Raw genomic sequence first — 21,015 nt, 5'->3', positions numbered from 1 at the left:
CTTGGCCTTTCCCACCATGGGGCATTCTTTCCCTTTACAATGGAGTGTCAAGGCACAGTGCTTGTTTGGCTGCTTACTCAGTACACCCTGTTGGCCTTACCTGACTATGGGATCATGAGGAGCCTTTGGAGGACCAGGCTAGGTTCCAGGGTGGCCAGCATGTAATCGGAGGGTGGAACTTTGAGCTAACCCCTGGATTTTCAGGAAGAGAGGGAGCCAGGGATTGACATTCACTTCTCTCAGTGAGTCCCCATCCACACCACACAATGGAACCTCCAGTTGTCCCTAAAAGCTACAGTTCTGAGAGCCTCCAGAGTGGTAGACACAAGGGGCTGTAGGACACCAAGGGAAACAGTGATGCCCCACCTCCATAAGTCCTGTTTTTATTATGTCATATCAGAGGAGACTATTCAAGGAGTGGAACTTGGGAGTTGCCATGTAACCCAACAAGTCCACACAATGAGATAATAATGTGTGTGTGAAGTCTACAACTACATTACCAAACCTTGGCTTTGAGACAAAACCAAGCTCACTATGGTTGCTGGCAGGTGGAGCCAAGACGTGCAGCAGCAGACCCCAGCAGCTCACCAACACTTTTTTTCTATTTGGGCTTATCATCTTGTGCATTTGATGAATGGAATCCACAAACCAGGATGAATCAATGTAACCATAGCATTTATTGAAGAACAGAAACCAGAAACTTGTCATAAAACAGAAGATGCTGGTGACAGAAACAGCAGATTTGACCTGTCAGGGAAGGATGTTTCAGGTTGTATATAGCTCTTGGGTTACTGTTATTGGTCCAAACTTATGCTAATGAGAGCTTGGAAAGGCAATAATGCTATTGGTCAGCTCTGGAGTCCTGACTTCCATTCAGATCTGCCAACTTCCATTTCTTCAGGGCAGGTCATAAGGGGAAGGTTTAGGTGCTGGAATGGGAATGCAGCACTGCAGGAAGCGGGCTGCTGCCACAGGCCTCAGTACTGGGGCCAGGTCTGGCTGACCAAGGGTGACAGGTGGACATGGCTTGACTGACCTGGGCTATGGTTAACAGTGCCTGAATGGCGGGTTCACATGGCTGTAGGTCCTGCTCACCACCTGGACCCCACTGGGGCCACCACTCCTTGCTCCACTGCTCTGTTGCCACTTTGCTTCATTACAGGGACCAGTAGGCTGGCTATGCAGCTGCAGGGAGCCACGTCAGTTGTCCACAAAGCCTAAAACCAGAAACAACCCAAATAAAAATGGAGAGAACAATGGAGAGGATGAGGGAGGTGGAATATTTAATATTCCAGTTGAAGAGGAAGACAGTTGTGATATGTGTCCCACAGGGTTCCTCCACAACTTGAGCTAAATAAAGACACCTGCATCAAAGAATAGGTGTGATCCCACTATTGGAAATGTCAATAACTGGTAAAATCATGCAGAGAGAAAGTAGGAAAGCTATTGGGATATGAGGGTGGGGGTTCTTGGAGTGACTGCAGAAGCTGTACGTCTTCTTTCGAAGGTGATGGAAGTATTTCAAATATGATATGGTGATGGGTATCCAGAGGCCAGGAGTATACTACAAACTGCTTTCTCATTTGTGTACTTTAGGATGATGAACTTTATCCCAGTAAAAAATTTCAAAAAAGGAAAACACCTTCAGAGTCATACCTCTCTGGTCTTCTCTCCCCAACAATTATTCAATCTTGCAGTTCCTGTCTTACTTGGGAACCTCCTGAGAATTCCATTTCCTTCCAATTTCTGTGCCACATATTCAGTAATTGCCTTCTTGCTGCATGGCCTCCCTCCATCTCTTGTTTTCCACCAAATAATCCAGCACCTTGCCACCAAATTTCCCCCCAAAGCTCTTAAACCCAGCAGGAACTCATGCCTCCAACCAAATAATACAGTGTGTAAGCAGTTTGCAAATGGCATGACATGGGCTAGATATCCGTTTATACAACATGGCTGGTTGGGATGCCACGCCTCCATTGCCATAAATGTGATACCCTGTTGCAATTGGTTTTTAAGTGAATTAGGCAGATACATCTGTGGAAGCCAAATGTTTGGTAGATACCTTGGTAGGAAACCTAATGATTTTACATAGCCTCTCCAGTGCCAGCAGGCCAGATACTGCTTTGAGGTTGACTTAGAGTCTTTTCTCTGCCTAAGGTTGCATGTTTGTCAAGATGAAGAGAAGCGTAACCAGTTTCTGTTTTGAAAAGAAGAGGCATATAAACATGCTGCTAGGTGAAAGTTTTTGCTTTTGCCAAAGTCCACATATCTGGATGAAACTGATGTCTCCATAAAGCAAGCATGAACCACTTGTCTACTTACTTGGGGCACTCTTCTGGGAAGCTGGGCCAGACATGTACACAGCCAGAATCACTGTGACTGAGAGTGAATGCTTTGCACTCTCTGATAGGCAAGTGGCTATCTGTACTCAGCCACAGTGACAAGCTGGATGTTCTGCTGTGATCTGCACATTCAGAAGAGCCCATTGTGAGGATTAAGATTTTTTTCATGACTTGGGAGCACCGTCACAGGGAGGGCAAGCAAAGTTCTTCCAAAGTGAAGTTCTAGAGATGAACTTTCTAAGTAATGAGACTGGAGGAAAAATTTAAAACTAAAGTTCATATTGTGCATATGCTTGTGGGTTGTAGCTTCCATTATGGATGTCCACAAATGTTAGGCCTTCTGTGCTGTGCAGGTGCTGGGAGTTATTTGGGTTTGAGTCATTTAGTTGGTTTTGGTTAATGAACAGGATGCTTTATTTTCCAGTGACCATTCTGATTTTTAGGAAGCAGAAAAAGGCTCAGCATCAGTGCTATAGTGAATATTACTGTAAACATGTCAAGGTTATTTGGAGGAGTATAGATTTGATCTGAGGAATACATTCCATAGTTGACTTTAAATGGAATGAAGTTGTGGAAATAATTCTGATGTTCTTGAGAGAAAGTAGACAGTGTCACAAAGCTCTGACTTGTATGGCTTCAAATTTTCCTGGACAGAGTAAATCTTTTACTGACAGCTCTTCTATTACATTTGTGTGAGAAGAAGGTTGTGGCCCAGAGAGAGGAGTCAGAAGCCAAGTTTCAGAGCATTGCTTTTGAGGGTCACTGGCAGGTTGTTTCCCACTGACTCACATGTTCTGAGAGTCCCTGTAGTAGGCCTGTGGAAACATGAAGTTGGCTTGACAGGATGAAGTGTTCCAAACCTGTGTGGGGTTTGAGGATCTTTAAGAGATCATAAGCTGTTCAGGCAGTCCATGCTTGAACATTTTGATTCGAGTTAAAGTCATGAAAGAGTTCACAAATCCCCAGTGTATGAATGTTTATCTAGAAATTGACATGAAAATGCTAGAACATTCTAGATGATATGAGCAGGTGTATAATCATAGATTTGTCTTCTTTTATGAGTTGTCAAAAGGGAATACAGATAAGAACAATTGCTAAGAAATGAGTCGTGCTTCACGTGCCTCAACTGGAGAGAATTCATCATATATGAGACCAATGATGCTCCCTTGCTTATTTTAAATTCTCTCTGTGTTCTTGAAATCATTATAAGCTCTTCATGTATGCTGTCTACTTATTTTTAAAAACAGCCTTATGAAGGTGGTATAATTATTATGGTGTCTTTTTAAGGGAAGGAAATAAAAAAATAGAAAGGTAAGAACTGGTAAGTAGTTAGGCCAGGATTATTTTTTAGAGGGTTCGTTTATAAAACATGCACTTAGCTGTCTTACTATCCTGACTTTAAAGAAATAAATGAATGTCAGTCTGAAATCATTCCAAGGACATGTTAGAAACAGCTTATCCAGAGTCTTGGAGTTGGTTGATTGGTATCTAAATCGGTTTATCAGATTTACCCTTAGAATATCCCTTTTGTGGAGAAGACAGTCTTGGTTTTATTTTGTGTTTAATGTATTTATAATGTCCTTTTGTTATGAAAATATCTTTTGAGCACCAGCCCATATCCAGTTGGACTATGTGCATCCTGCATCCGGGTTATATCAAGCAGAAGCTTGAATGATTACTAAGGCTCAATTCTCTAACTCACCCATCAGTTCTTATCCTGGTTCCTTCTTCTCTTTGGCAGTCACATTTGAGACTTCCAGAATGTATGGTTTTGATTAGATTTGAAGGCTAACAAAAAAAAGAAGGGAAAATGATTAATGAGAAGATAAAGCAGCACACGTGTGCAGAATGGGGAGCCCAATTACTATGCCCCAGATTAAAGGCAAAATGTGACACCCAGTGAAAGTGTTTATCTTTGTGCCTAAGCAGAAGCAGTGTGTAAATAAATATTGCATACCAGGGCAATTTTATATTTTCTTAACTGCATTATCATTTTGAGGCAAGTATTTTTTCCCTGTCCCTTAAAATGTTATTTATTTTTTAATGTGGAATATCAAATTTTAATTTTGAAACATTTCATTTAGTTCTCAAATTATTAAATAAAAGGAATGATGAATTATGATTTTAGTAACGAGCCCTTCTTACAAAATTCATCTCCTGTCTCAAAAAAACAATAGAAAATCCATATATGATATTAGCTAATGATCTATTTACAGATGAAATTTTATACAAATTTATAGTAGTAAACTATTAAAAGAAATACTTCAATCATATAGCTTAAAATATGAAGACAGGTGAAAATTAACTCAACGTGTAGTAGTCTTTATACATTTTAAAATTTGTATAAAATACAATAATTTCTTAAAATAAAGAATATTATGACATATTGGTGTCAACTTACACAGATGTAAGCTGGCATCAGCTTTTTTGCCTAACTTGTTAATTTCACCAAACTTCATATATTACATGGATATGCCAGTATTTTTTTTTTACTTGAACACACAGGAACATAATGTACAGTGTTTTATAAAACCAGTGGTTAACTTAGGAATGATTTCATTTTCAACCACATCCTATATTTTTTTTAGTTGTTGATATATTTTTGTTTTATTTTTCATATATGGTGCTGAGAAACAAACCCAAGGAAGGGCCTCATACATGCCAGTCAAGTTTGCTACCACTGAGCTGCAGCCCCAGCCCCACATTCTACATCTTTTTAAGATGATGAACCCTCTTGCTATTGGATGAAGTCTTTTCAGTCCATGTTTCTATTTCTAAGCATTAATTCTTATTTTTTTTTTAAACTTGTTGTTTCAGTACTTAGTTCCCATGGGAAAACTGTGGTAACTACCTCACTACCAGGCTTCTTTCCCTACTTTTGTTCTCAGGACTCTGAAAACCCATAACTATATGACACCATAATGAAATTGGTAGAAGAGGCCAATGACAAAGAATGGATATAAATATTAAAAGGTAGGCTAAGCTGGATCCTGCCACAATTGTAAGGTGTGGGCACACTGGCTCCCTCCAAGCCTTCCAGAGATTCCACAGAACAGCTCCTGGTTAAACTTTTCCTTTCCTTCTGTCTGCTGAGAACACAAAGAGCATTTTTATTCATGACTCCTCTGATGGCTGATGGACACCTTAGCCAGGGAGGGAGCGAGTGTGCTCAGCAGACCTTGGTCAGGAGTGGCTTTGGGGTAGAGAATGCTGGTTATTTTACATCTCTTGTATTGCTCAGTTCTGAATGCAAACTAACCTCAGCAGAAAACTGCAAATGAAATGTATACATCAAGCATGTTCATGTTACTGTGGGACATCCAGGTTGGTTGAGAAAGAGCCACAATGGATGAATGTAAATTTTTCACATTGTTTCTTTAGCATTTGACTTGAACACAAGTGCATCACTTAACCACCACATCTCACAAATGTTCTGGACATGCAGTTCGTGGGGTAAAATGGAAATTACATTTCATAGCCATTGTCTCCCTGACAGCAAGTATAAGATTAATGTTGCCTACTTTCCAACCAATGAATTGAGCTGCTTCTGTTATAAAATTAAATATTATTTCTGAATACATTTCTAGTCAATTCTTTTGCTTTTTTCTCATTACTTTATTGGTTTCATTATAGGAAAATTAAAAACCTATAAAGTTGAGGATCAAGTCTTTAGGTTAACTCATGATCAAACTAGAAAGAATGAATCATTAACATTTTTTTTCTTGAGTTTTTCCTCCCTACCATAGGCCCTTACTGATACTGAGTTGTATGTTTAGTTTCCCAAAGAGGAAAACCCAAGTTAGAGTACCAACATTTCTATCTTAAGGAAGCAAAATGTAATGATGGGGAACAGGGGTGAGGGAAGGAAGATGCATTCTACAGCACAATGAATCTCTTGGCTTAAGTAGGAGATAATACAGCTTCTCCTTGGCTCTTATTTCATAAATTAATTTCTTAAAATCATAATCCAAAGAGTTTATCTATTACAAGAAAATTTCAGTTTTAAAGAAGCAAATACATTAGCTGAGCCTTGTAAACAAGTGTCCATTTTAGTTATACATTGTAAAGACAAAACAAAATAAACAAATACAAAAATGGTTACTTAGCAAAGGTACACCTTACAATCCCAACTGAGTGGTGAAACCCAGACACCTGCTTCACTCTGATGGCTGGTTTGGTTGTGCTAAGACTCAGGAGCCACACAACAACTCTCTGCACAGCTCCTGACCTTCTGGAAGTCCACACATGTGCTCTTTCCATCAGACTGCTTTGTGATCTTCATTTTTGTGATGTGATTTCAAGTCTTCCCAGTGTTTATTTCCTCTGATATTTTCCACAAAGCCTCCTGGGAAAAGCCCAGTTCTCCCATAGTGTTGTAATGTGCCTTTGGACCAACCATCCTCTCACATTTTATGAACAAACATAATATCTCCTTTAAGTCCCCAAATTCTGCCTCACTCAGTGGAGGATAGGAAACCTCCACCTAGTGCCTTTCACAAACAATAGGTTAGATTCATTCATGACAGGACCCAGTGAGGAACATGCCAGACCAGGAGGTAGAGCAATAGGACTGCAAAGTCCAGGGAGCTTGTCTTCAGATGGAAAGCTTCTTGGTTCAAGGCTGTTCCTGCTGGTGCCACAGTGACTGGGCCATTCCCATCCATGGGGCAGTAGTCGGCCCTGCCATGGCCTCCCTCCAAATGGTAACTCAGGACCCATGGCTCCCTGTAGGGATGACTCATCACCATTTATCCCTGATTCCAGCTCCACTTCAACTTCAGCAATGCTGGAGGTGCTACTCAGGGCTTCAATTTTGTGGCAGAACCAGAAGGCAACTTCAGTAACCCCTTTTTTCTATTTTACTGTCCTTGTCAAGTTTCCTTGCTGAACTGCTTCCACGAGATGATGAAGAATCGTGGAGTTGTGGGAGGCCCAGGGAGAATGGTCACTGTCTGGCCACTGGGCTTGGTTTCATGAGAGGCAGCGATGATACTTGGGGAGGTCTATGAAGTGACTGAAACACAGGCCAGTGAGGTACCGGCTTAACTGAAACTGACAGCAGCAGCATGGGCAGCAGAACCTGCCACTGGTGGCAGAGGCTGTGGGGAGGCCAGCAAATGACGGGGCAGGCCCATAAATGCAGGTAGCATTCTACACCTGGATGGGCATCAGTGCTGCTGTGGGGTATTCTTGATTATGTGCTGCAACTGCCCTCACTTCATTGGAGGCATGGTTGACTGTAATCTGCCCAGGCATATGCAACAGAACCTTAGTTTGACCACTTATTTGGTTGTGAGCTGCTGACACTACAGCTGGAGAGACAACCATGGGTGTCCCAGCCACACCATTTCTATGGAGCTTCTGGGAAGGCCCTCCTGCAGTGGAGGGCCTGACCTTTGTCATCCCCTAACTTTTCTGACCCACAGTAGACACAGGAACTTTAGCTTGGGTAGCATTTATCACTTCCCTTCTGACAGATGCCACATAATTGCCCCAATCTCAGTGGTATGCATTGACATCCCTTTGAACCAGCCATCTGGCAATGCTCAAACACTAAAATCATCTCCCCTATTCCCAGTTCTAGCTCATCGTCTTTCTGGGAGTCTATGGGTGGATAGCCACATACACACTGGGGTGAGTCTGAGTCTGAAAATGTGCAATCTGTACAGTGGATCCTTCCATGGGTCTGGGTCCCATTTCAGCAGCAGGAACACCAACAGTAGTGTGGAGGTGAGGACAATGACAGCCAGGAGATGTGGTGGTAGAGGGGAGGATTCATAGTTCCAAGGGCAGCTGGAGTGGGGACATCTAACAGGAAAACGAATGAGGAGCCAGTTATCACTAAGCTGCTTAGGAATGAGGTCACAGTTAACTCAGTGGTATTCATATGAATTTGAGAAGGGACACTGCAGGAATTCCAGACAGTTTGCTGATTCTCAGCAGCTGTGGGGTTGCTGGAGCTGATGAGGACAGGAGGGCTAATCTCCATGGAGTGGCAGTTCTGGGATGTATGGGAAGACTTCTTTGCCATGGTGAGGGAAGTGAAAAAGTGCTACTTTTTGGTGTTGTTCTTGGTGTCAGAGAGCTTTGGGGCAGTGCTGCTCTGGACTATTGCTGAGGGACATTCTCCAGCATCAACTTCTGGCAGGGGATGCTTATCTCATTCCATCAGCTGTTTAGCAGCTGAGTTAAACTCAAATGTGGGAAATCATAAATATGCCTACTTTCTCTGCCAACATTCCTTCAGCCCAGTTTTCATCCACTCTGGGTATCACAGTCAGAAAAATATCCTTCGCAAACAGAAGGCAGCCTTTGTCCGCTTCTTTGTCTTGTACTTCAAAGTCATGAAGTTCTTTGCCCTGAGGTGGGGGTTTAGGTAATGGTTGAATAATCTGCTAAAAGTTGGTGGGGCCAGGCTAGGGATGTGGCTCAAGTGGTTGCGCGCTCACCTGGCATGCGTGCGGCCCGGGTTCGATCCTCAGCACCACATACAAAACAAAGATGTTGTGTCCGCCAATAACTAAAAAATAAATATTAAAATTCTCTCTCTCTCTCTCTCTCTCTCTCTCTCTCTCTCTCTCTCTCCCCCCACTCTTCCTCTCCCTCTCTCTTTAAAAAAAAAGTTGGTGAGGGAAGAGCCATGGGTCTCACTGACTTGCCCAAGTTACCAGTTTTCATCAACTTGTCCCAAAACGATGATGTCATTTTGGTGAATTTAAAGTCACCAGGTTCCTTTCCCTCATAGTTATATAATGCTTTGGTAACTGAGGTGTACCTCTCACTGGGGGACTCCAGGCTTACACCCAAGGCTGCTGTCCATACTGGGAACTCTGTAGATCATTTGTGCTACAATTAGCTATAGTGCTGCCCTGAGCCGTGAATGCATTTGTGCAGTTGGTCCCACTGCCCCCACTAGGGCTCAGTTTCCAAGGCCTCTGTCCAAGGCCTCTGCTCAATGCTCTCCAGAAGCCTATCCATCAGAATGTCACTGGGAATCTCCTCAACACCAGAGCCAACAAGGGTCCTCCACTCAGAACAACTGAGGGAACCTAGAATCCCCAGCAAACATCACTTGCAAAACCTGTGCTGGCAAGACAAGACTTTTGCAGAAGCATCTAGGTATTCTAGACACACAGGACGCTCCAGGAAGGCAGATTCATCCATCTTGATCTACTGTGCTGAGAAAGAGTCTTCAGAAATGTCCATAGTTGTGTGTAGCTCATAAAATGATTGGTGTAACATGCATTTCAGACTTTGCTCTTGTGCCTTGAGTGCTGCTCTTTGTTTTTAGTCCCTTGTGAAGCCCAGTCTTACCCACTGTTAGCTGTGTCTCTGATGCCATGATGCCCCCAAGACTTTTCCATGCTGCCACACTTCATGCACACACACAGTATGCCACTGCCTCCCACTTGCCCAGCCTTAAATATTATTTTTTAAATCAACAGAATGGGGCTGGGGATGTGGCTCAAGCGGTAGTGCGCTCGCCTGGCATGCATTCGGCCTGAGTTCGATCCTCAGCACCACATACAAACAAAGATGTTGTGTCCACTGAAAACTAAAAAATAAATATTAAAAATTTCTCTCTCTCTCTCTCTCAAAAAAAAAATCAACAGAATGCTTGGTAGGTTTGAAACCAATTTGTAAGTTTGGAAAATCCAACTTTCAAGCCTGGCTTGATTATTTTGTGACTTTAGAAAAGTGACCTAACTTTTTTGTTTTCTTATTCTCTGGTGGCAGAAAGAGTCCCTGTTGTAGAGAACAACAGGGACTACAGACAAAGGTCCAGTACAGTGTGGCATGTCAGGATATACACTCCAGACATGGCATGCTCTTAAACAAGAGCAGTAATGACAGTGTCTTGTGGTGATGGGCAGCTGACAGTGCAGAAATAGCAAGCACCCCCATCACTCTTTCTGTGACAGCAGCTGGAAGACACCAAGGTAGATGGGGCCTGGATGCTTGACACTGGTGACATATTTATGGCTCTCCCACTTTCCTTGCAGAATGTCTCCCAGGACTTGCCCATCTGTACCTTTTTGCTAGAGCAGTTCCTCCTGGTGCAGAACCTGCAGGAGATGCTGGCTAACATGGTGGAGAAGCTGGAAGGGGCAAGTACACTTTAGACTTGAGTATTTTAGTGTTCTCAGCTGCTATGGGATGGTGGCTCTTACAGGTATTGGAAATAATGTTTGTGGAGATAAGTCAATGACTTTCACTGACTCCCTTGGGGTTGACCTTCTGCTTTATGTAGCACCCCATTATATCTTGAACTTGAAAATATAAATCCAAGTGCAATGTTATCTGTGTGGCTGCTTGTTGTGCTCATGTTTAACAGCCTTTTTTGGGCATCTGTGTATCTCCCTGCATCTTCAGAGCTCTGACTGTTCCTGTTTGGACTAGTTGTTTTGTGCATGGCTCTTTGTTGTATACCATTATTTATTGTCAAATACTGTTAACTGTGTAGCTATGTTCTAAGCTGTTGTTTGAGGAAAAAAATTTCATGGCATTGTTACATACTTTAGGTATTGAAATCACAGTGATATGCTTTTAGTGAATTGTAATTTGCAAATAGCTAATCATTTTCTTTTGAAAATTAAGACTCTTATTTCTGTCTTCAAATGCAGATATTTTCCTTCAAAAATCTATCTGGTTATTTTAATTACTTTCCATGTGACAAACTCTTACTGACTGGGTAGTACCCATTGGTAACAAATTCATAGTTCAGAGTTAAGGAGAAGTGTAAATGGTCACATTTTTGGGTCTTCTCTGTAATTTTTAAGGGCATTCTAAGTGCTGCACTGTTGTGTAGTTTAATAAACTAGAGTATTTCCAGGAGTAGAACCAAAATTTTTCTTTTGTCATTAGTGATCTCTGTATTGCTATCATTGTTGTATTATTATTATAGTTGAGATCAGAATAGAAATTAATAATACATGGTTCCAAAAAAATGAATGATTAATTGGGATGTAACATATAGTTTTACACATGTACAAATCTTATAGCTCTGCATTTTAAAATATATTAGCATCACAGCTTAGGACTTTTAATTAGGCTGTGAATGAATTCTAAATTAAATTTTAACATGCATAATTTGATGAAAACTTAATATAGGAAAGAGATGCATTTTATGGAGCTGGATCTTTCTTTCAGATGCTAGAATTTCTTAGGAAGAAAACACTGTCAGATAGCTCAAGGGAAAAATGTATGAGTTTTTAGGGGTAAGAAAGATTCTTATTTAAACAGTTTTGATGGTACCCAGTAGATATTCAAAATATTTTACAATTGCTTTGGCATAAATACCAGTGAATCAGAGTGGCTGGCAGCCAGAGTGCTGGAGGTTGGGTGGTCTGAGTGATTTGTGTGGGGTTCTTGGAGGACCCTTGGGGAGGTCCAGAGATGTACACCAAGAAGGATAGTTATTTTACACTGTAACAATCATGAGAGCTTTTACCGGTTATATTTGATTGATGGATGCTGCTGGAACTTACAAGAATCATCTTTCAGATTCCCTAGATGCCAATATAATCTCTCCTTAAGTCTTCTTATGTCTCCTTCAAACTCCTTATGGTACTTTGATGGTGGGAATCCTTTTATCAAGCAAATTGACATTTCTCAGTTAACAAATTATTCACAGTACCTTCTCTGGATTGAAGATCCCCCGTTTCCTAGGGTAACGTGTCAAAAAGGAAACACTAATCTTTTTTTGGGAAGCAGAATACCAGGGATTGAACTCAAGGGCACTCAACCACTGAGCCACATCCCCAGCCCTAGTTTGTATTTTATTTAGAGACACGGTCTCACTGAGTTGCTTAGCATCTCGCTTTTTGGTGAAGCTGGCTTTGAATCACAATATTTCTGTCTTAGCTCCTGAGCTGCTGGGATTAGATGCATGCACCACCACACTCAGCTTACCATTTTCTAAATATAGGGTGCTACTGATTTCCTACAAGACAATGTTTGCATTTTATAAAGCAAAATTTTAAGTATTAGAATTTTGGTAGGAAATGAAATTACAAGTTGTAGAAAAGTGCACAAACAGTTGTTTCTGAACTCTGGAAATGTTCAAGAATTGCATGGGGTACTGCATCTGTCATCATCATCTCTGGTGATCTGGAGAATGATTATATGAATAATGTAAAACTTTCTTAAATTTAAATAAGTGGAAAGACCAGGTGCCCATGTCACAGAGTGGAAAATCTCAAATGTAATTGCCCCAGACTTCAATTTTTAGCTGGGTGTGGTTCAGTATCTTATTACTATTTGTTATGCTATCAAAGTTTCTTTTCCATTTCAAAATTCTATAATCCTTCAAAGGGAAATGATTTTTAAGAATTCTCACTTTTTTGCCTCTAGTTAATAACGGGTAAAGGAGAGTGGGAATAAGTGGAACAACATTTGATGTCTGTTCTGTCTGTCCATTTAATGATGAGAATAACTCTATTAGTGAATATTATTATTAGCATTACTAAAGTGTGAATGAGCTGCATGTTCAGATGAGGAAAAGGCTCAAGAATTTGATTTGAAAGTAGGTAGATTGATACAGGTGCAGTAGATGCAAAGAAGCTACTCTCATTTAGTGGCTTTTACATCCAAACAGAAACAGCTCTGGAAAGTAAAGAGGAATCTGCAGCCTGATTTTTGTGTATTTTACTTGATGGCTAACTGCTTCCATTGGGGTATGGAACTAAAGACAATTGTCTGAGTCCCAGAACTGTTGCTTTTTAGTGGTATGCCTTGACCAGTAATCTCTCTGAAACTTAGTATGATTTGTGTTGCTATAATTGAATATCACCCTTAGTAAGTTATAGAAAAAAGACATTTATTTAGCTCTTGGTTCTGGAAGTTCAAGAGCACGCTTCTGGCATCTGCTGAGTCCTACTGGGTCATAAGGTGGTAGAAGATAGCACATGTTGTGGTTTCAGAGGGAATAGCCAAAGTAGCCTTAGTGTGCTGGTGGGGCAACTGCTTCCCCTCACCCCTACATGGGGGTGGTCCTGGAAGAAGTAAGCAGGGTTGTGGTGTGCATTGTTGGAAGACATGGAAATACACCCTAGTCCTTATGGCTGTCTGTAGGAGTTGGTGATATTTACAGCTATTGGGTTTTTTGTTGATGTTTTGTTTTTGTGGAGAAGTTATCAGTCTGTGAGGAGCAAGTGTTGCATGAGAAGAGAAAAAAAGCTTGCTCTAAAACTTTCTGGATTAAATGAAGAAAAATGTGAACTACTTGAAAAAGTTATCCTTGTTCAAAAAGAGTATGAAGGCTTAGTCACCTTTAAAGGATGACATTTTGGTGAAGGAGTCAATAGAAGCAGAAAATTTGGAGGCAATTTATGAAAACTTGGATAGGTTGGTATTTAAACTTGAGGATGAAATAGTCTTTATAGAAAAAGAGCTAAGAGAAAACTAAACATTCTAAACTGGATGAATTGATGGTGGTTATATCAAAAAGGATTAAGTTCCTAGAAGATAAATCAAAATCACTCAGATCACAAATACCTGATAATAAAACAACCTTGAGACTATTCCAAATGAATGAAGGAGGATTTAAGGAAGCAATAAAAGGGGTTTTGAATGAAAATTCCCAACTTCAAGAAAGTCAGAAACAGCTTTTACAAGAAGTTGAAGTATGGAAAGAAAAAGTAAATGTCCTTAATAACAGAAAATGACATTTGAACACTCTAAAGTACATGCAGAATAAGTTCTAAGAGATAAAGAAAATCACATTAAGTCTCTGAACACTTGCTGCTGCTGAAAGATTGGGCTTCTGTGGTTGGGGAAGACCTAACAGATGATGGTAACTTAGATTTGGAAATGAAGAGTGTTGGATGATCACTTAGAGGATCAGCCAAAAGGAGATTTGAAGGGATGGTTTTATGCGCCTAAGTTAAAGACCTCTTTTAAAACCTTAGAAGGAGAAGAAAATCAGGGCTGGGGATATGGCTCGAGTGGTAACACACTTGCCTGGCATGCGTGGAGCACTGGGTTCGATCCTCAGCACCACATAAAATAAAATAAAGACGTTGTGTCCACCGAAAACTGAAAAATAATTATTTAAAGACTCTCTCTCTAAAAAATGAAATTTTTACTTTATTTTCTTATTTAATTGAAACAAAGGAAGACCTTATAGAGAATATTAAAAATTTTAAGCCAAAACAAGTATCTTTGCAGTCAAAAAATACACCATTTAAAAGTGAGAATCAGAATCTGCAGCAGCAACTTAAAGTAATGACTGAACTATATCAAGAAAATGTAATGAAACTCCAAAGGTAATAAATAGTAGAGGGAAATTACCAGGTAGAGAGAGAGGAGCAGCTTTCAAAAATGGAGGAAAACATCAGCCATGCAACTGAACAGCTGGAGAACTACAGAAAGCAAGTCCAAGATCCTGAAGAAGAATTGGAGAGAACCATTCATTCTAACCGGGGGCTGATTATGTACTATGAGAAAAAAGCATATGATAATGAGTTGGCAGCTCAGAGTGCTGAAAGAAACCTCAATGATTTAAGGAAACAAAATGCCCAAAACAGACAAAACTTAACTTAAAATGAATATAAATTTAAGCTTGTAGAAAAACATCCTTCTGCACTTGATGATTCAAATACAGCTTTTGGCAGAGAGAATTCCCCAAATGGTGCCTCACCATTGGGTTGATCTTCATCTGAAGTGAGAGATCCTCTTTTGGAAAAGAAATGTCCACTCAGACTCTTACCTTTGCTTACAAGGGCAGGAGGAAGAGCCTGAAGAGGCCCAGAGGATTCTCTGGGCCCTCAGATTATCAATGAAAGAAGAGAATCAGGCTATGATGGGATAAGTGATTCTCAGAGAGCAAATTATAACATTGGGCCCCTGTCAACTCCATGGGAACAGAAACCTAAGATGATGATGTCTCCACCAGGCCAACCATATTCTGAACCACATCTTCCTGTACTAAGGCAAGATGAATGTTATTCTAATTATGGTTGACCACCTTGGAGCAGCAGAACGCAGAAGTTCTACTATGTCTCCATTGGATAAAATGGATGGTCCTATGTCTTCAGAAATGGGATCCAGTAGAAATGATACCAAAGTTGATCTTGGTGATTCCAATGTGCCTGATTCATCTGTCCCTGCTGAAAATGAAGCAACTGGCTCTGGCTTTTCTTTCTAACCTTTCCCTCCAATCAGAGGTCCATTGTTTCCAGTGGATCCAAGGAGTCAGTTGATGAGAAGAGGACCTTTTTTTCCTCCACCTCCTCGAAGAAACATGTATGGAGCCCACCACCTGCTCCATTCCCAATGGGATTGTTGTGTTTTGCTCATTATCTCCTCCCAAGAGCTGAATTTCCCCCCTCCCTCCCCCGCATTCTGAAAGTAGAAATGAGTTTCCTTCAGGGTTGTTTCCATCTTCAAATGAGCCTGCTACTGAACATCCAGAAGCACAACAAAATCCTGACAATATTTTGTATCTGCCTTCAAATGTAATCTATCTCTCATTTTTAGTTTAACTAACTGCTTTTACTCAAGTGATTATACTTCTGCTCCAATTGAAACTTAATGGAATTATAATTCTTAGAATAACATTTTGTAAATAAATATGGTTTAAATATGAATCCAATGAGTCAATTATTTCCATTTTATTTTATTCTAGATAGTGTAACTTAAGTTGATTAATTTACTATTACATAAGCAACAATGGGAATATTATATACATAATCTTGCAATCAGTGATATTTTAAAATCTAAACAAAGCTTGTGCCTTGATACAATTAAGTGTACTTATTATGACTGTAGCAAATATGAACATAACTTTATGCTTAGTGAAAGATTTTAATTGATTTAAAGTCTTATTTGCCATTGATGATAATAATTAAAATCATGTAGTTTTTCCATAAAATAAAAATAACTAGAGCATATTAAGAGTAAACAATAAAACATGACTATGTCATGTAAGTAGGAAATTTAAAATATAAAAAAATTTCAGTTCTCAGAAAACTTTATAAAATTGTAATCTACAATTTAAGTTCATTCAGCCCCCTTTGTCGCTTATATCCTTTATTTTATGCCCATTTTCATAAAATTATGAATTGTATTCTGCTCTGAGCTAGGTACCCCTTTTTTTGTATTGACAAGCATGTCTTCAGGGTATGATGTGCTCCTTTAATGAAGACTTGTGTGGTAGAATGGGGCATTCCATGGTTTAAAATTATATTCCAATGAGTGTAAAATTATGCAAAATCACAGGTTGTATATGCAGGAAGTTATGTGTCTTTAAATAAGTAGGCTTGCCCCTAGTGGCAAAGCAGAGTAATAAATGAGAAATCTAAGAAGATACATTTTTTGATCAATAGGCAATAGCCAGATAAACCCAGAATGAGTATCAGTGGAAATATGAAGAAAGAAATAAGGATGAAAAGGAGGAAAATGTGTAATATGCATTTGCCAAAGTGCATTAAATGGATTTTCAGATTCCCACATAGGGGCCTGGAAGGGTGTACAGTGAGAACAGTTATTGACAATGGCATGAGCTTGTTGAGAAGAAATGGAAAACATCATCACTAGTAATTGAGCATTTTGATGAAAAAAATCCATGAAATTTTACAGCATCTGAAAATAAAAGATAAAGTGATCTCACAGCTCTGTGTGGGTGTTATTCTCTATCAAAAATCCAGGAATCTTAGTGTGGCTGTACATATGAGCAAGGAAGTTGGGGGGCATATGATGCTCTGAAAGAGTTTGAAGAGTTAAAAAGAAGAGACAGTAAATTGGATTCCAAATGAGGAGATAACACAGCTACAGAAATATGAGGAACAGGTTTACCTGTATATTAAGAATCTACAACAATGTTTACAGCAGTAGAAAATAATCTCAATGCCAGGATAATGGCAATTAATTCAGCTTCCTCTGAAGAGATTTGATGCAGGATCCTGTTGTTTCTTTAACAATTGGAAAGAAAAAGTAGAAAGTAGTTGGGCTTCAGTTGTAATTTCTAATTTCTTTGAGAAACCATATTGCTGAAACTTAATTCCAATTATTCTATATTTAATTTACTTATTTTAATAATAAAATAAGAATATCAGAACAATGTGATTAGCAGTATTAGTTATCTCTTCTCTGTTGAAAAATTTTAGAAACAATGGATTTTTATTACATTTTAGACATTTTTTTAGAAATAAAGATTTTATTGTCTGGCCATCTAAAAAATCTTGTGAGTTAGAATTTTAAAGACTTCTATATTTTTATTTAATTAATTGATTTGAATTGAATTGTTTGGCTCCATCTACTGACTTAAATTTTAATTGATGAGTGCCAATTTGTTTAAATGCCAGTTTGATACCAAGCACACTATATATAGACAGGAAAGGCCTATATAATTGGAAATGCTAGGTATAAAATCTAGTAGCCATGACGGATACTGAAGTCAAAGGTGATCCTAGAGGTGGTGCCAGATGAGATGCTAACATCAACCTGTGGTCCAGTATTCATGAAGCTGATCTTTGCAAAAGCAATTAATAGTAAAGCAGCTACATATCAGACAATATGATTCATTGCAGGTAGAGTTCTTTCACAGTCTACCCCTAGAACTCTATCAAAGACTATAACAATATCTGAAAGTGGTGTTATTGCATCAACTTTCAGTTTTACAATGCAGATGCCAAATAAAATAGCCATCTTACCTTTGAAGTCACCAAATAGAGCAATGAAATCAGCTGTGCAGGGCATCACTGTTGGAGGAGTGAGCATATCACGATTTAAGACAGATATTCCTCTGGAAACTGCTCCCAATTCCTCTAGAAATGCTGGCAACTGTTCAGCAGATTCAAGTGCCTGGAAGGAAGTTTCATTATGTCTGATTTGTTACTGCCACAACAGCCAGTATCTTAACTCAATCAGTTAGTCAGAATCCAAGTACAAGCATTAAGCCTCTTTAGGAAGCAAAGCCAGTGGTTGTTAATACAACCCCAGTGCACATGTCAGTTCTGTTTGTCCAAGCTCAGGCTTTCCAACAAGTTGTCCCAAAATCAATCAATCCAGCTTCATAAATAGTAACTAACAGCCAACCACAGCATTGATGCCTTTCACCCCACTGACACAGATCCAGCCCAATTTCTCTAACCTGCCTCCAGGTACTATCCTGGCACCAGCTCCAGGAACAGGGATTGTGGGTTATGCAGTGCTTCCAGCTCAGTACATTACTCAGCTATAGCAGTCTTCATATGTGTGTATAGCAGTCAGCTCTAATTTTACTGGAACACCTGGTATCCAGACTCAGGAAAGTCTTCCATTCAATGGTATAATCCCATCAGTATCTGCCAGTCAGACAAGAATGCCCTGTAATTGTAGAAAATCACTGTTTGAAATTATACTGTGATTGCTTCGTAAATGGCAAATTTTATAACAGTTGCAGTTCTACTAATTGTTATAACAATTTGGAACATGAAAATAAAAGGCAAAAAGTATAAAGGAATGCCTTGACAGAAATACAGATTTTAAGCCTAGGATAGGGAAAGGAAAGGGGGAGAAGCATATCGATGTCATAGCAAGGGATGTAATTGTAAATGTCAGGATGTCTTAAAAACTCCTGAGTGCTATGAGGAAAAAAATAATGTGTTCCTCAATATGTAAATGTGTTGACTGTAAGAATTTTGAAGAAAGCCCAGAAAGAAAGACATGGATGCATTTGTCAAATAAAGCTGAAATAAGAGTGCAGCAACAAACTTCATGAAGACTAAATTATCTTCTCAGATTTGCTTACTAGGCCAACACTGGCTTTTGAATAGTGGAGGAGGAAAATTGCCACTTAGTAGGTTTATAACTAAGAAAGTAGTAGTTGGATTCACACCCAGGCAGAGCAGGCAGACAAGAAGAGAAAATCAAAGGCAGCAGCAGAGTGGATGATTCTTGAGGAATTGGGACGCTGTTTGATGTGCATCATCAACTCTGCAGGAAAAGCAAAAAGTTACCCTGCATCCATGAATTACTAACTCTTTCACAAGACTGATGAATGGACCTGTACAGAAATGTTAAACTATCTTTCAGAAAGTCAAGCATCCTTAACAATTACTGTATTTTAATTTATTTCTTTTTTAAAAAATATGAAATTATAATATTGAAAGAGAAGAAATGAGAACATTTTATATCTTAATTCTATGCCTCATCTAAATTGGATTTTCTTTTTAAATTTTTTTCTTTATTATATGGATTCTTAATTTCCTCAAGTGGTTAAGAATCAGATGTCCTATTCTTCTGATTCTATTGGCAAAGAACATTTATATATTACTATAATATAATTTATAAAGTATGGTATTGTGTGACTTCGTTCAGTTGAAACAGCCAAAGAAGCATTGGTATTGCCCAATCATTCTTTGGTTCTAGATTTAGAATAAACACAGATAGAATGTCTAGATAAACAAATTATGGAACATATTTGAATCAAATGACATCTTGTGTTTAGAAAACCAATATCTTTTTAGGAAAAATTAGCTTTATTTAGGGTGAATTATGGAATATGCTATTTTTACTTTGGAAAATAACCAGGGGAAGAAATCCCCAGGCAAATTTTTTAAATTAAGAAGTTATATTTTCAAAAACACCCAAAATATTAAGGTACAGTAAGTGATTTTCAGAGGAGGGGAAGTTTTTCTTTAATGAGGAATGGCTAAAATGCTTAGAGGTCTCTTCATTGTCCTTCAGAGGTGGTATGTGTTTGAAACAATAAATTGTTGAAGTGATTACTGGGTATTGTTAAAATGAGGTGTGTGTGAATTTAATTAAACATTATGTAGGGGGTAACAGAGATCTTCACATAAGTATCAAGTATAAAATTTGGCTTGGATGGAGAAATAAGGAATATAGAAGCTGTAACAGATGAGTTTAGGGAAAGATTTTTCATCAATACATTTCTCTTTGTAGGCTTGGACTAAAAAGCTTCAAACCAATACATGATTCTTACTTTTTAACTCAAATGGACTGCCTAACAAAGCACTCAAAATTGTAGTGGGATTTGTTTTTATGAGGGATATTTAATATGCTATTATTTTTAGCTAGTGATTTGGTAAGGTGAAAGTATCTGTGTTTTTATATAATTGCTAAAATAACCTAAATCCTTTTCAGTAATTTAAAAACTGAATTTAAGAGCCTTTTTAAAATTAGGACTCCAGATTTTATGACAAGAAAAAACGATGTTGGTATTCAGGCATTCTGTTAGGTACTTTAATCCTCAATAATTATTATTAGTCTATGATCATTACTTTCCTACAAGGACTCCATAGTTGTATGTATTAAGATATATATATATATATATATATATATATATATATATATATATATGCTAATATGAAAATGCAAGATATAGGTAATAGAAATTAAGTAATCCAGAAGAGGATTCCATTAATCATTAAAGTATCCTTCTTTTGAAATTTGGATTTATAAAATTATAGCATAGTAACTTTAAATGTAGATACTGCAGACATTCTTAGCACCTGAATCTATTATGTTTAAGTAAAATTTGTATCAATATAAATTAGCATAAGAGACAAAATAATATCTAGTCAAATTATTTTTCAAGAGATTGCAATTAAATTGCTGGTATAAATCTACATTTTGTTCATTTTTATATATTCCATATTAATTCTAATTGTATCATTGTGATGTGTATTTATATAAAGTGTGCAAAAAATGTCTGTAAAATTTTGAT

At 38.6% G+C, this 21,015-nt stretch overlaps 1 protein-coding gene, 1 long non-coding RNA gene and 4 pseudogenes across 6 annotated transcripts in view; 4 read left to right on the top strand and 2 right to left on the bottom strand.

The window, feature by feature from the left end:
• Positions 1 to 21,015, top strand: part of LOC144370419 (short coiled-coil protein-like) — a 54,647-nt gene that overhangs the window by 15,535 nt on the left and 18,097 nt on the right. The gene's annotated exons all lie outside the window — the stretch shown is intronic.
• On the bottom strand, positions 659 to 4,304 carry LOC144370421 (uncharacterized). The gene is made up of 2 exons (XR_013430390.1): positions 4,045 to 4,304; positions 659 to 1,217 (listed from the first exon to the last, which is right to left on the bottom strand). It is a non-coding gene; the product is annotated as an uncharacterized LOC144370421 (long non-coding RNA).
• LOC144370420 (E3 ubiquitin-protein ligase SH3RF1-like) lies at positions 6,408 to 9,808 on the bottom strand (annotated as a pseudogene).
• Positions 10,298 to 14,361, top strand: LOC144370648 (melanoma inhibitory activity protein 2-like; annotated as a pseudogene).
• On the top strand, positions 14,358 to 17,523 carry LOC144370647 (cTAGE family member 15-like; annotated as a pseudogene).
• Positions 17,523 to 20,531, top strand: LOC144370418 (protein lin-54 homolog pseudogene; annotated as a pseudogene).

Source organism: Ictidomys tridecemlineatus, chromosome 14 (genome assembly GCF_052094955.1).
Source record: "Ictidomys tridecemlineatus isolate mIctTri1 chromosome 14, mIctTri1.hap1, whole genome shotgun sequence".
Lineage (NCBI taxonomy): Eukaryota > Metazoa > Chordata > Mammalia > Rodentia > Sciuridae > Ictidomys > Ictidomys tridecemlineatus.
The sequence above is the reverse complement of the archived record's forward strand: the minus strand, read 5'-3'. Positions and strand labels throughout refer to the sequence as shown.